We start from the raw sequence: 13568 nt of genomic DNA on the forward strand, positions 1-13568 counted from the left end.
CCTCACCCACATTAATCTATCAAAGCTTTCATGGGTGTGTGTCACATAGTTGGCCTAGGACACAGATCACTGCAGTAGCCTACATTGTCACTAACATACATGTATGGCCTAAGGTCTGGTAAGCTGCGGCACATGCTGGCAATGGTAACAACTGTATCCATATGGGGCAGCCTTCACACATAGGAACTATTAAAGGTGACAGGTACATATCTGTATGTGGCACACACATACCTGATGTGTGCATTGAAATTACTGTTATAATAATATGTCATACAATAATAAAAGCAAAACACACAGCACATTGACAAACTGTGTGACAAATGCACACATGGCATTTGTAGGATTCAAATCCCTACCTAACTATGTTATGATACTTGAGAGAGATGCATTAGCACAGCACACTATTCGCATTACTGGATGATTTCCCTTCTCCTGGTGTATTTATAGGGTGCTGACATCATCAGTCTTTCCAAAGAGGAATGTACATCTTTTAGTGTGTTATCCCAGTCTTCAAAAAGGCCATTCCTTTCACAGAGAATTGCATACATACACACACCCCTGCCCCCCCTACCTAACTATGTTATGATACTTGAGAGAGATGCATTAGTGCAGCACGCTATTCGCATTACTGGATGATTTCCCTTATCCTGGTGTATTTATAGGGTGCTGACATCAACAGTCTTTCCAAAGAGGAATCAACATCTTTTAGTGTGTTATCCCAGTCTTCAAAAAGGCCACTCCTTTCACAGAGAATTGCATACATACAACCCCCCCACACACACACGCAGCATTTGCAGGATTCAAACCCCTACCTAACTATGTTATGATACTTGAGAAAGCCGCATTAGCACAGCACGCTATTCGCATTACTGGATGATTTCCCTTCTCCTGGTGTATTTATAGGGTGCTGACATCATCAGTCTTTCCAAAGAGGAATGTACATCTTTTAGTGTGTTATCCCAGTCTTCAAACAGGCCATTCCTTTCACAGAGAATTGCATACATACACACACCCCTGCCCCCCCTACCTAACTATGTTATGATACTTGAGAGAGATGCATTAGTGCAGCACGCTATTCGCATTACTGGATGATTTCCCTTATCCTGGTGTATTTATAGGGTGCTGACATCATCAGTCTTTCCAAAGAAGAATGTACATCTTTAACTATCCCTCAGTATGGGGGTTAACAATATCTGTACATTAACAGACGCCTAGTTCAGGGTCACATATACACACTGGCACTGCCAGGTTATGTTCTATAGCATGCTTTGTGACCACAGGACTTGTAACACACAACACAAGTAGGGGTGTATCCATATACATCACAGATACACACACCTCTGGGTTGGTACCACTGCACTAAGCATGACAGGCCATACATATACAACTACCATTGTGTAAAACTGCCTTTTGGTTTGGTGTGTAGTTCAGACCACCACCCCCCCATACCCAGTAACCACACTTGGCTTTCCTGGGAACAGTGTAGGATATGCAGGTCTTCACACACACCATTATAGTGGTTGACTTCAGGTACACAAATATTGACTGGGGATACTACTCAGGCCCTCAACAACATCACCCTACAGCCACTACAATTTGTGGATCCATGTGCTATGGCACAACCAGTCACCACATCCACAAGGAGGAATACATCTTGGACCTGATCATCACCAACATGGGGACTCTATGTTCCACACCAGAGGTAGAACCATCATTGTTAAGATCAGACCATAAACAACTTTCCCTGGACATCCATATCCCGTCCCCACCCCCAGCCAAGGAAATCACTGTAAAGAATTTCTCAAAAGCAGACTTTGCACTTGTGAAGACTGGGGTGGAATACTTCAAAGGCCCCGTGCTGGAGGATAATACAGCCCAATCTGCAGAATCCTTTACAAACGCATTGTATGAGCACCTGCAGATATGCATTGATCATGCTATCCCAAATAAAACCATGAGTCCTCCAAAACAGGAGACCTGTCTGGTTGACCACAGCCATATATAAGCTGTACAACAGAAGGAGGAAGCTACTAAATAACAGAGCAATATCCCACAGACCCACATAGATCATGACCTCTCCTTTGCTAATCACATTGACAGAGTCATTGCAAAGACCTTTATATAGCCCTCCTTATCACATGGGTGTTTGCATGTAGATCATGGGAGGTCATTGTGGCCCTCTACTAGTCACTCATCAGGCCCATGTTTGACTATAATGCCCCTTTTGGGGTGTACCTTACCCAATACCTGCGGCAACTACAGTGAACACAACAGTACCTCCCCAAGAGGATCATGGGCTACACACAGATGTCCTATGCAGCTCAACTAAAGGATCTCCAGCTCTACTTGGTTGCATAATGCCTACTCAGAGGTGATCTATGCCTGACGTACGCAGCCATTTCAAACCCAGAAGTAATGGACATGCTCCACCTCATAACATACAAGACCCTTAGAGCTACACACTCCAGGGACTTAAACCTCAGCACAAAAATAAATAGGACATGCTACAGGGACAGATTCATTACTCAGAGGCTCCCTCACTCTGGAATTGAATCCCAATTAAAGTTAGACATAGCCCCTTGCCAAACCTCTTCCAGCGAAATACAGCCGCATGGATGGGAAATTGCAATTTCACCCCTGGGATCTCCACTGTGTCCCTGCTTGACAGAGGCACATCAAACTAGCCTTAAAGGGTGCCTTCTGTGACCTACTTTACAGAGGTACAGTAGGCTACTCTACTGGGGAGGTGGACGCCAAATACACTCTGCCTAGGCTTATGAATTCCCTAGGGCAGACAGCATAGTATCGACCTCTGCACCTATGTTTATGTTCAGGATGCACAATATTTGTTGCTGCTACTGTTTGCAGTTCTCTATTGATGTAGCTTTCCCAGTTTCTATGATCAACTTGTGTATCTGCGTAACATGTTTGATCATGACAGGGTTCCAGTATATTAATATATGTGTCTGTTGTCATTTAACTGTGTGCACAGGGCAGATTGCTGGATCGTGGGAGGTTCCTGGCTTAACACATACAACTGCCAGATATGTGTGACTGACTGCTATACTCAGACATGGCCTAAGTGTGTGAGCATGCCCAGTTCAACCTTTCCATGGTTTGTTGCCTGACATATGTCCCATTTATCCTAGTGTGTGATCATGCCCAGTGTGACCTTTCCATATGTTGTGATCTGGAGTCCACTACATTTCTGGTTGGGTGTGAACATGACCAATATTGACATTTATACTGTGTGTGTTTGAAGTATTGTTGTGTTCTTACTGCCAGACTCCTTTGTGTCATAACTCAACAGGGATTATGCTGTGCCTGCAGGGTTTCCATGTGATAGTTTGCAAAGACTTGGCAACATTCTCTCTTACTGGCTGAACACTGCAATACTGTCATGGTGTAGTGGTTCAGTACTTTCACTATGGTGCACAGTATCATGGGTTCGAGTCCCATCACTGCTTTAAATGTTCATACTGAGCAGACCAGACTGGTAAAGGGCCAGTTGGGCAACTATGAACATGTTGGATTTTGTTCAGCTATGGCCTATTTAAACCAGGCTTGTCTGACATTACTGTGTATTCACCAACTTGGGTGGACATTGCCAAACATTACTCCACATTGACCACAGTTGTACTAGTTGGTGTGTGTGATTCTGTTCATAGGTTCATACTAGGCTATCTGCCCTAGGGCATTTATAATCCTAGCCAGAGTGTGTTTGGCTTTCAACACACATTTTAAGTGGAGTTTGCCGTGACATTTTTCAAGGTTGGTATACTGTGCCTCTGTCTAACAGTGACATAGAAGTGATACCCAGGGTAAACCTACAATCTCCCATCCACTCATCAAGATTCCTCTTGAAGAGCGTCATTGAGGGACTCTGGCTAACCTGGAGTGGGGGTTTACTCAAGAGTGGGGGAGCCTCTGAGTTATGAATCTGTCACTCCAGCATGGCATATTTATTTCAGTCCTGAAGTTCAGGTCTCTTGAGCGCGTAGCTTGATGGGATTCTGAGTTTCCGAGGTGCAGCATGTCCATTGATTCCAGGTTGGACATGGCTTTATACATCAGATACAGATTGCCTCTGGGCAGGTGGTATGCCACTGAGTGGAGCTGCAGTTTCTTTAACCGGGCAGCAAATGGCATGTGTTCGAGCCCTTTGATCCTCCTGGTGAGGTACTTTTGTGGTCTTTCCAGCTGCTGCAGGTGTCTGATAAGGTACATCCCACAAGGGGCATTGTACTCAATTATGGGCCTGATGAGGGATGAGTTAAGAGGCATGATGACCTCCCCTGATGTAGATGTGAATACCCTCATGATTAGGTGGGCTATATGAAATGTTTTTCTAAACACTTTGGCCACGTAGTTATCGAATGTGAGATTGCTATCAGCTTGGGTCCCCAGGTCCCTTATCACTTCTTCCATACTTAATGGGTTACCACCTATGTGGTAATTTGTGGGCACTTAGTTTTTGACAAAGGGGCGGACTATACACTGTTTTGCATTTAGCTTGAGGACATGGCTCTGGCACCAGTTGTCTGTTTTTATGAGGCCCTTTTGTAGGATGCGTGTGTCAGCTGGAGGGTCGATTATGGCGCCCAGTTTGCAGTCATCTGCAACCTTGTTCACCAACAGTCCTTCTGTGTTGGGCTGTACCTCTGAGAAAGATATACCAAACAAGGGAGGTCCCAGGACTGAGCCTTGTGGGATGCCACTTGTAGCTGGTTTGGGGTCTGACATGGCTCCAGCATTTCTGACCATGTGGGTTCTGTCCTTGAGCCAGTTTGCAACCCATCTAGTGACATAGGGGTTTATATTGAAGCTGGTGATCTTATCTATGATGACCAAGTGGGGTACTGTATGGAAGGCTTTTGCGAGGTCCAGGTAGGCTGTGTGGACCACCTTCCCCTCGTCAATGGCCTTGGTGACTGTTTCTAATGACTCAACCAGGTTTAAGAGGCAGGATCTGCCCTTGATAAAGCCAAACTGGGTAGGATCCAGTGTCTGTAGGTCCCCAATATGTTTATTTCTGAGGTCCATGATGATCTTTCCATAGCTTTGCAGACCAAGGTAGTCAGGCTTCTGGGGCGATAGTTTGCAGTATCCATTGAGGCACCACCTTTGCGGAGAGGGACCACTGTTGCTGTACACTGCTCTTTGGGTACATATCCTGTGGTAAGGCTGAGATTGAACAGTGGTTTTATGTTTGTGTTCAATTCTTCTTGGGGTTCATGTTGGACACAGCCCAGGACACTGTCTGGCCCCATTGATGCTGTGTGTTTTGCTTTGGAGAGGCTGGCTGATACCTGAGCATCTGCAATGTCAGGGGGCCAGCACTCTGCTGGGATAGATATTTGCCCTTTTGGTGGGGAGGGGGGGAGAAGTTTGCACTGAACCTCAGCTCAGATGTTGGCAATGTCTGTGGGTTAGTGTATTGTTTGTCATTTTGGACTACTTCTGAGCATATCTGGGGATTCCCACACGAGTTCCTACCATAAGTAAATAATGCCTTGTGACTATCCTTGGTGTCCTGTACAATTTTTATCTCAAAGATGGCCTTAGACGATCTTATGTGTGGCCATAGTTTTTCAATAATACTGATCAGCGATGCTTTCCCTTTTTGGGATTTTGATCTATCATATAGTAGCTTCTTCCTTGTATTGTATGGTTTGTTTATGGCTGGGGTCCACCGGACAGGATGCCTGGCTTTGGAGGATTGGGTCTTGGTTTTATATGGGATTGCATGAGCCATGCATTCCTGACGGTGTTCATAGAATGCGTTTATAAAGGGTTATGAGGTCTGGCCCATATTTTCCACAGGCACAGGGGCTGTGAAGGATTCCACCTCAGTTTTGAGGAGTGTGACATTTGCTTTAGTGAATAATTTTCACTGTGTTTTTCTGGCCATGGGCTGGGATCGGGATGTGAATATCCAGTGAGATTACTCTCTGGTCTGATCTTACCAGTGAGGGATACACTTCTGGTCTTGGGCATAGAGTCCCCATGTTGGTGATGATCAGGTCCAGTATTTTTCCCCTGTTGTGGGAGTGGTAGCAAGTTGTTCCATAGCATTTTGGTTTATAAATTCTGGGAACCTTTGGGCTAGGGTGTTGGGGCTAGGGTAATGCTCCCAGTCTATATTTGGGTAGTTGAAGTCACCCAATATAATGGTGTTTGGGGAGACCTTCATATTTTCATGTGTTCTCCAGTCGGCCAAGTGTGGTTCCTGGGTTTAGGAGGGTGGTCTGTAGCAGGCCGTGAACTGGAAGGTGGTTTTAGCCACTGTTAGTTGCACATGGATAGTCTCCGATGCTTCATGCTGTGACACCAACCTGGGGGTGTGGGTATCTTTGACAAATATTGATGCTCACTCTCCTTTAGTAGTTTGTTCCATGTTTTGCAGCTGTAAAGCATGGTATGAGGTGTAACCTGTTAATGCTAGGGTGCTCTTGGGAGCCTTGAACCAAGTTTCTGTTACTGCACAGATATCAATATTCTCCATGCTGAGGAGAGTTTGGAGTGCGTGCATCTTGCAGTTTAGACTTATGGCATTGAGTAGCATTACTTATAGTTTCTTATCCCTTGTGATACCTATGGAGGTGGGTTTGTGTTTTGAGCCTTACCTATAAAAGGCACTATGGGGCTGACAAGAGCCTTTGGCAATATCCAAAAGGCCACAGGTGATAGGAGAAATCCATCCCTAGTGAAGCATCATGTCTTGTCAAGCATATCATCCCAGGCTGACAGGCATTGTATCCCCTTTCACTGACACCAGTACCTAAGCCAATTGTTGTAATTGATCATCTTGTCTTCATATTGTGGCCTCATGTTTGGTGAGGGTAGGATGATACTCAAGGTCATCAAGTTTGCATATACTACATGGTGGTAAATGCTGTTTAGCACTACCTTACATTGCTTAACACATGACAATCATGCCTCAGGTGGTGCTGCAGGGCTGCCTATGTCAAATGCACATACTGCACTCCCTATACATGTTTGGAAACAGGTAGTGTCAAGTTAGGCATCCCTTTTACTATATGTGCGAGTCAGAGAGAGGTATCATTTCCAGGGTTCCTACTGAGCCAGTGTATGTGCTATGCGTTGCCTCTTTGCCAAGGCCAAGGCATACTGGGCATGCCTCCTTCTGCCTACTGGGGCAGGCTCAGGTTGTTCCTCCTCTGAGTCACGCTCTGCCTGTGATGGCCTTGGCACTGGTGGGGGGCTGTTTGACCCAGGCCTATGCTGGTCCTGCTGCAGCTGTTTTCGCAGAATCATATTATGTAGCATAGCACATACTATGACAATTTGGGTACATGTAGTTGGTGAGTATTGCAAGGCTCCACCAGATGTGTCCAGGCACCGGAACCATGACTTGAGCAACCCAAACACACGCTCAATTACATTTCGTGTTTGTTCTTGTGCCTCATTATGGCATTCCTGTTCAGGTGTGTGTGCATTTCTGATGGGTGTCATCAGCCACAGCTCCAGTGCATAGCCAGCATCCCCCACTAAGTGACCATGTGGGATGTCCCCATTGGCAAATGTCTGGTACAGCTGCATCAGATGCCAGATATGGGAATCATGGTAGCTTCCAGGGCAGCCAGCACACACATTCATTATTATGCCCTGGGCATCACACACGACCTGGCAGTTGATGGAGGGGAAGCCCTTGCGGTTAATGTAGGCTCTACCCCACTCACCAGCTGGTGCTTTGATGCATATATGCGTGCAGTCTATTGCACCCACTACTTCAGGGTATTCTGCTATTTGCTGGAAGAGACACATATTGCTGGCCAATACCTCACGGGAATTGGGGAAAAATACATGATCACCGACATGTGCTGACATGGCACCCAGGAACTGGTGCAGTACCCTGGATGCTGATGCCTGTGATATCCCCATCATATCACCAGTTGGTCTCTGAAATGTACCTGTTGCTAGTATTCTTAGGCCAACACATACCTTGGTTTCCACTGGGATGGGTTCCCCTCTGTTGGTTCTGTGTGTGAGGCGTGGCCTGCACAGCTCAACTATTTGCTGCAGGAGGTCTCTGTCCACTCTATAGCGCTCCACTATCTCCAGCTCATGTAACCCTGGTAGGTGACCCTGGGCCTGTACACTCTTCTCCGTCTCCTCACTGTGGGTTGTCCGGCACCATTTGCATTGTCACCACCCTCAGCATGTTGCATATGTCACCTTATAACAGCAATGGCAGCCCCTAGCATTTTTGTCTGAGTGTAGCTTTTTCAGTTTTCACTTCTAGTAGGTTACTCCAGTGTTGCAGTGTCTTTTGAGAGAAACAAACTGCACTGTTGTTTGTAGAGTTTTAAGTGCTGGGATGGGCTAGTGTTCTGCCTGTGTAATTGCCTGATTCTGATTGTTTGCACCTGCTAGCTCTACTAGTATTCCCTGGTAGCTTCATACTATTTGTTGTGCTTCCTTTTTCCTTTCTGTTTCCTCAGGGGGGGAGCAACACGCACACAAGCGCAAACACGTGCACAGCAGCTAACACGCGCGCACACATGCTTAGATGGACTAATATTTGCTTATTTGGGTTAAAATGGACGCACACCAGCGCAAACACGCTTACAGGTCTTCCAACAGCCTGATACATGCTTACTCCAGTTTAAACGAGCGCACTCACACTTCCACGCACGCACTCTGTCTTACTCGAGTTTTCAGGCGCGCACACATGCGCATACCCGCTCAGCAAGAAACTTTGGTGTTATCCACAGTATACACCTTCCATTTCTTGGCTTTACCTGGCCTACCTGTTGACACACCTCTTTCCATGATGTCTAACTGACAGCTAACACATGCCACTGTGCTCCAATGAGCTTCACTACTTTCATACATACCCCCCTTGTGATGTCACCTATCTCCTACTCTGTTCCTCCCCATATCCTACTCCTACACTCCACTGACTGTGCTCATTTGTTATGTAAAAGTGTGATTCACTATCCTAACACTCATTTACATAGGATTGCCTACTAATGCTTGGTTACATGTCTTAGACTGGGCTTCTCCCCTTAGCAACCCCTACTCGGTGGCCATGTTGTCTTCAGCCTGCTATTCCCTTACATTGTCATTTAACAATTTTCATAAATTCCACGTTTGTGGCTTTTATTGTCTAATTTTATGATTTTTATAGCGCACCCAATTTGTGCGACGCTGCACTACGCTTAAACATCGGAAATTGCCAAAAAAATCTTTTTATTTTAATTTTGCATCTGGGAAACTTTCCAGTGGCCGTATATTTGGCCATTGGCATGCTTCCTCAACCATATGCAACCTTTATTTGGAGCTGACAAGGCTCCATTGTGCTATTTGCAGAACGGTACTCAGTTGTTAACTGAGTACATTTCTGCAGCTAACACATCTCCTACTCGAACAGGTTTGTGCTTCCTGGATTGCAAATTTACCTCATTTGCATGCCTTTCAGCTGCAAGTGAGGTAATTTGCATACCCAGCCCTGTCCGTGTAGGAGACGTTTTAGGAGCACTCTTACATACCCCTACAGGCTGTTCTTGGATCGCTCGTCGGACATGATGGCTGCATGGAGTCTTACTCTACTCGTAGACTCCGTGCAAGCCATTGTGTATCCGGCCCTTACTTGTCAAAAGCTGTCTCTGTTCATGTTGACCCCTGGATACATTATATCCCTAAATGTAAACAAGTACCTTTTCATTCCTTCCACCTCCTTATTATCCTTTCTTCACTCACATCCTTACTTCAGACAATTTCTCTCTAAATCATTGTCATATAAGTTGTATCTATTCTTAACCAATGTTTTCATATTATGTCTAATTTAGTATAATTATTTAAACTGTAGATGTGTCTGTATTATTTTTGAATATTGCAAAATTATTGCTCTTAAAATGCTTTAGTAACATTTTGGAGCTTTTCTCCCCAGGCTTCTGCTCAAAATGGGCACCTACCCAGTCAAACATTCCTTGTAATCAAATATAAATAAATATAAATAATAAATAAATATAAATAAATATTGTTCAAGCTTTCATTTGATACCTTATGACCTCCTTTTGGGTCAAATTATTTACTGAAATATTAATACATCATGTTTTCATACCTGTGGGAAAAAATCACACATACTGACCACCCCATCTGGATTTACCAGACATTCCTGACCTATGCTGTGAGCTGTCCTGCGAAATGTTACTCCACTATGCTACCATGTGGACACTGCCCCAGATATTTACAGGATATACAGAAATACACACACTATATATATATTTATTGCTAAAACATATAAATATTTACAAGTGAGGGCAGTTAAATGCCAGCTTACATAAGCTTTTATAAGTTGCATGTACCACATGAATTCTTTTTAGGGCAAATTAGTAATACAAGTATTACCACAACACATATTCAAAGTATTGAACAAAAACAAATCACACTATTTACTGACCATCAAAGCTTTGTCTCAAGACATTCCAGGACAGTGTACACCTGTCCTGGAATGTCAAAGAGTTGCTTGAAGATCTGCCAGTTTATGGAGACAGCATCACCATGGCAGATCATCCTATAGTATACTACTAAACACTCTCACTTAGATCTTTAAGGGGATCTTCCTACCCCTTCCCATCTACCAAGGATCTGGTATAAGGGATAGGTGCTTCCCTGTCATCTATGTTTCTGGCCTGGTGGATATGGGCATCCTATGGCAGTGTAATAAGTGTCTCATGTTCACTGACAACTATTTAATTTTAAAGCAGACAAATGCAGTGCATGAGAGATGTAGATACACAATGTCAATGGAGGCAAAGATCTCATGTACACACACAAAAAAATGCAAACCAGGTTGTCAGCGTTACACCCAAAACACTCATTACCAACACTGAGGAAAAAGCAAATAGACCCACATATGCGTAGGTACTCACATGTAATCTACCCAAACCTCCAAGATCTCATTAAAACATCTTTCAGTGGCTTTGTCACACTCAAAAAAAGACAGTGCCTCACACAACACATAACTCTGAAAATCATTGCAGTCCTGCTTCCAAGCCCAAAAGGCAACACACCACAGAGCCAAACTTTCTAGTTATTGAGGAATCCATTGTAAGACATACTGATGTCCCCCTTACCAAGCTAAACAAGGAGAAGATCACAGTGAGCTGTCTGTCTGCAGCCAGGATCCTCCAGATCATGCATACACTTAGGTCTTTAGACCACAAGTAAAAGTATGATATGGTCATAGTCTATGTGAGTGTAAACTACCTAAGATCCACATCCTGCCCCCACCCCCCATTAAGGAAACCATGGTCAAACATTTCTCCAAAGCCAACTTCATGCTTCTTAAGACAGAAGTGGTGAACTTCATGACACCCATGCAGATGGACAATACAGTTACAACTGCTGAATCCTACACAAATGCACTCTATAAGCACTTACAGAAATGCATGGATCATGCTATCCCAAACAGAACCAATACGCTATCCTCCAGTAAAAGGAAGCCAATCTGGTGGTCCCCTGCCATGAACAAACTGTACAACAGAAGGAAGAAACTGTTGCAGAAGAGAGTAAAATCCCATGAGTGGAGGAGCTCCCTGGTCAGCCTCAATAAGAAGCTGAGATCCCTTATAAGATCCTCCAAAGCTAGCGATGAAAACAAAATCGCCACTAATTCTAAGGACAACCACAAAGCATTATGTAGCTATGTCAAGAATCTCGATGGCAACACCCAGATCTGCTCTGAGTTACAGCACAAAGGCATGGAAATAAAAGAACCAACTGATATTGCCAACATCCTGGCAGATAGGTTCAGTGCTATCTTTACCCCACCCCCACCCCCTAAAGGGCCCATATCTATACAGGAAGAATGTAGCATCCCTGTAATCACAACTACGCAGGTAAAAGCTGCACTCTCTAAGGCCAAAAAACACAGTATCCATGGGACCGGACAACATCCCAAGCTGTGTTTTACACGAACTTCAGAATGAACTGGCTCCCCACTTAAGCACCATGTTCAATAATAGCCTCGCATCAGGCTTTGTACCCACTGAATGGTGCACAGCAACAGTTGTCCCACTCCACAAAGGGGGAGCCACCACTGATCCCAGGAACTATCAACCTATTAGCCTGACGAGCCTGGTCTGCAAGGCCATGGAACGTATCATCATGGAACTCATAAACAAAAACATTGGTAGCCTCCAAACTCTGGATCCCACCCAGTTCGGGTTTGTGAAAGGCAGATCATGCCACCTGAACCTGATCGACTTCTTTGAGGCAGTCACCAAAGCCATAGATCAGGGGAAGGTGGTTCACACAGCCTATCTTGACCTCGCCAAGGTTTTTGACACCATCCCCCATTCTGGAATTATAGCTAAACTTACTAAACTAGGTATAAATCCCTATGTCACAAGATGGGTTGCCAACTGGCTCACTGACAGAACCCACACTGTAAAAGTTGCAAACTCCAAATCTGACCTCAAAGCAGTGACAAGTGGAGTACCACAGGGTTCCATCCTGGGACCACTCCTGTTTGGTATCTACTTCTCTGAAGTACAGGCTAACACAGAAGGCCTCTGGCTAATGAAGTTCACAGATGACTGCAAACTAGGAGCCATAGTCAAGTCCCCAAATGATGTGGACATCCTACAGAAGGGCCTCGCTGAGACAGATGCCTGGTGTCAGAGCCATGGCCTCAAGCTCAATGCCAAAAAGTGCAGTGTCATCCCCTTTGGTAAAAACTCTGTAGCCATGAACTACCACATAGGCAGCAATCTACTTAACACCAAATGTGTGATAAGAGACCTTGGGACCCAGGTGGACAGTAGTCTCTCCTTTTATAGTCACATTGGCACAGTAGTCAGAAAGTCCTTCTATGTGGCACACCTCATCATAAAAGGGTTTTCATCCAGAAAAAAAGAGGTCATTGTTCCCCTCTACTCAACACTCATTAGACCCATTATAGAGTACAATGCCCCTTTTGGAATGTACCTCGCAAGACATCTGCAGCAGCTGGAAAGGCCACAGAAGTACCTCACAAAGAAGATTACTGGCATCAAACAAATGCCCTACACTGACCGCCTCAAAAAACTCCAGCTTTACTCCGTAGCATATCGCCTACTCTGAGGTGATCTCTGCCTAACATATAAAGCTATGTCCAACCCAGAGCTGTTGGACATGCTACACCTAAAGAAATCCCAATCCCTCCAAGCTACATGCTCTAGTGACCTAAATCTTGTCACCACAATAAACAGGACATGCTGGAGGGATAGATTCATGCCCCAGAGACTTCCCATACTCTGGAACAGGCTACCCATCTATGTCAAGCAAAGTTCTTCATTAGCACTCTTCAAGAAAAATCTTGATGAGTGGATGGGAAATAGAAAATAAACCCCGGGGATCACTTCCATGTCTCTGCTCGACAGTGGCACAGGAAAATAACTTTCTTGGGTGGCGTAAGCCAGGGAACCTTGTTGGCTAGGCTTACATAGGCCCTTGGGCCAGTAGCCTAGTACATATCTATGAACCTATGTACCTCACTGGACTATTTGAAGAGAGACAGGATGGAGCTGCCTGAATAAGTGTCCCAGGTGAATATG

Source organism: Protopterus annectens, chromosome 13.part0 (assembly GCF_019279795.1).
Source record: "Protopterus annectens isolate FY-2018-M chromosome 13.part0, PAN1.0, whole genome shotgun sequence".
Lineage (NCBI taxonomy): Eukaryota > Metazoa > Chordata > Ceratodontiformes > Protopteridae > Protopterus > Protopterus annectens.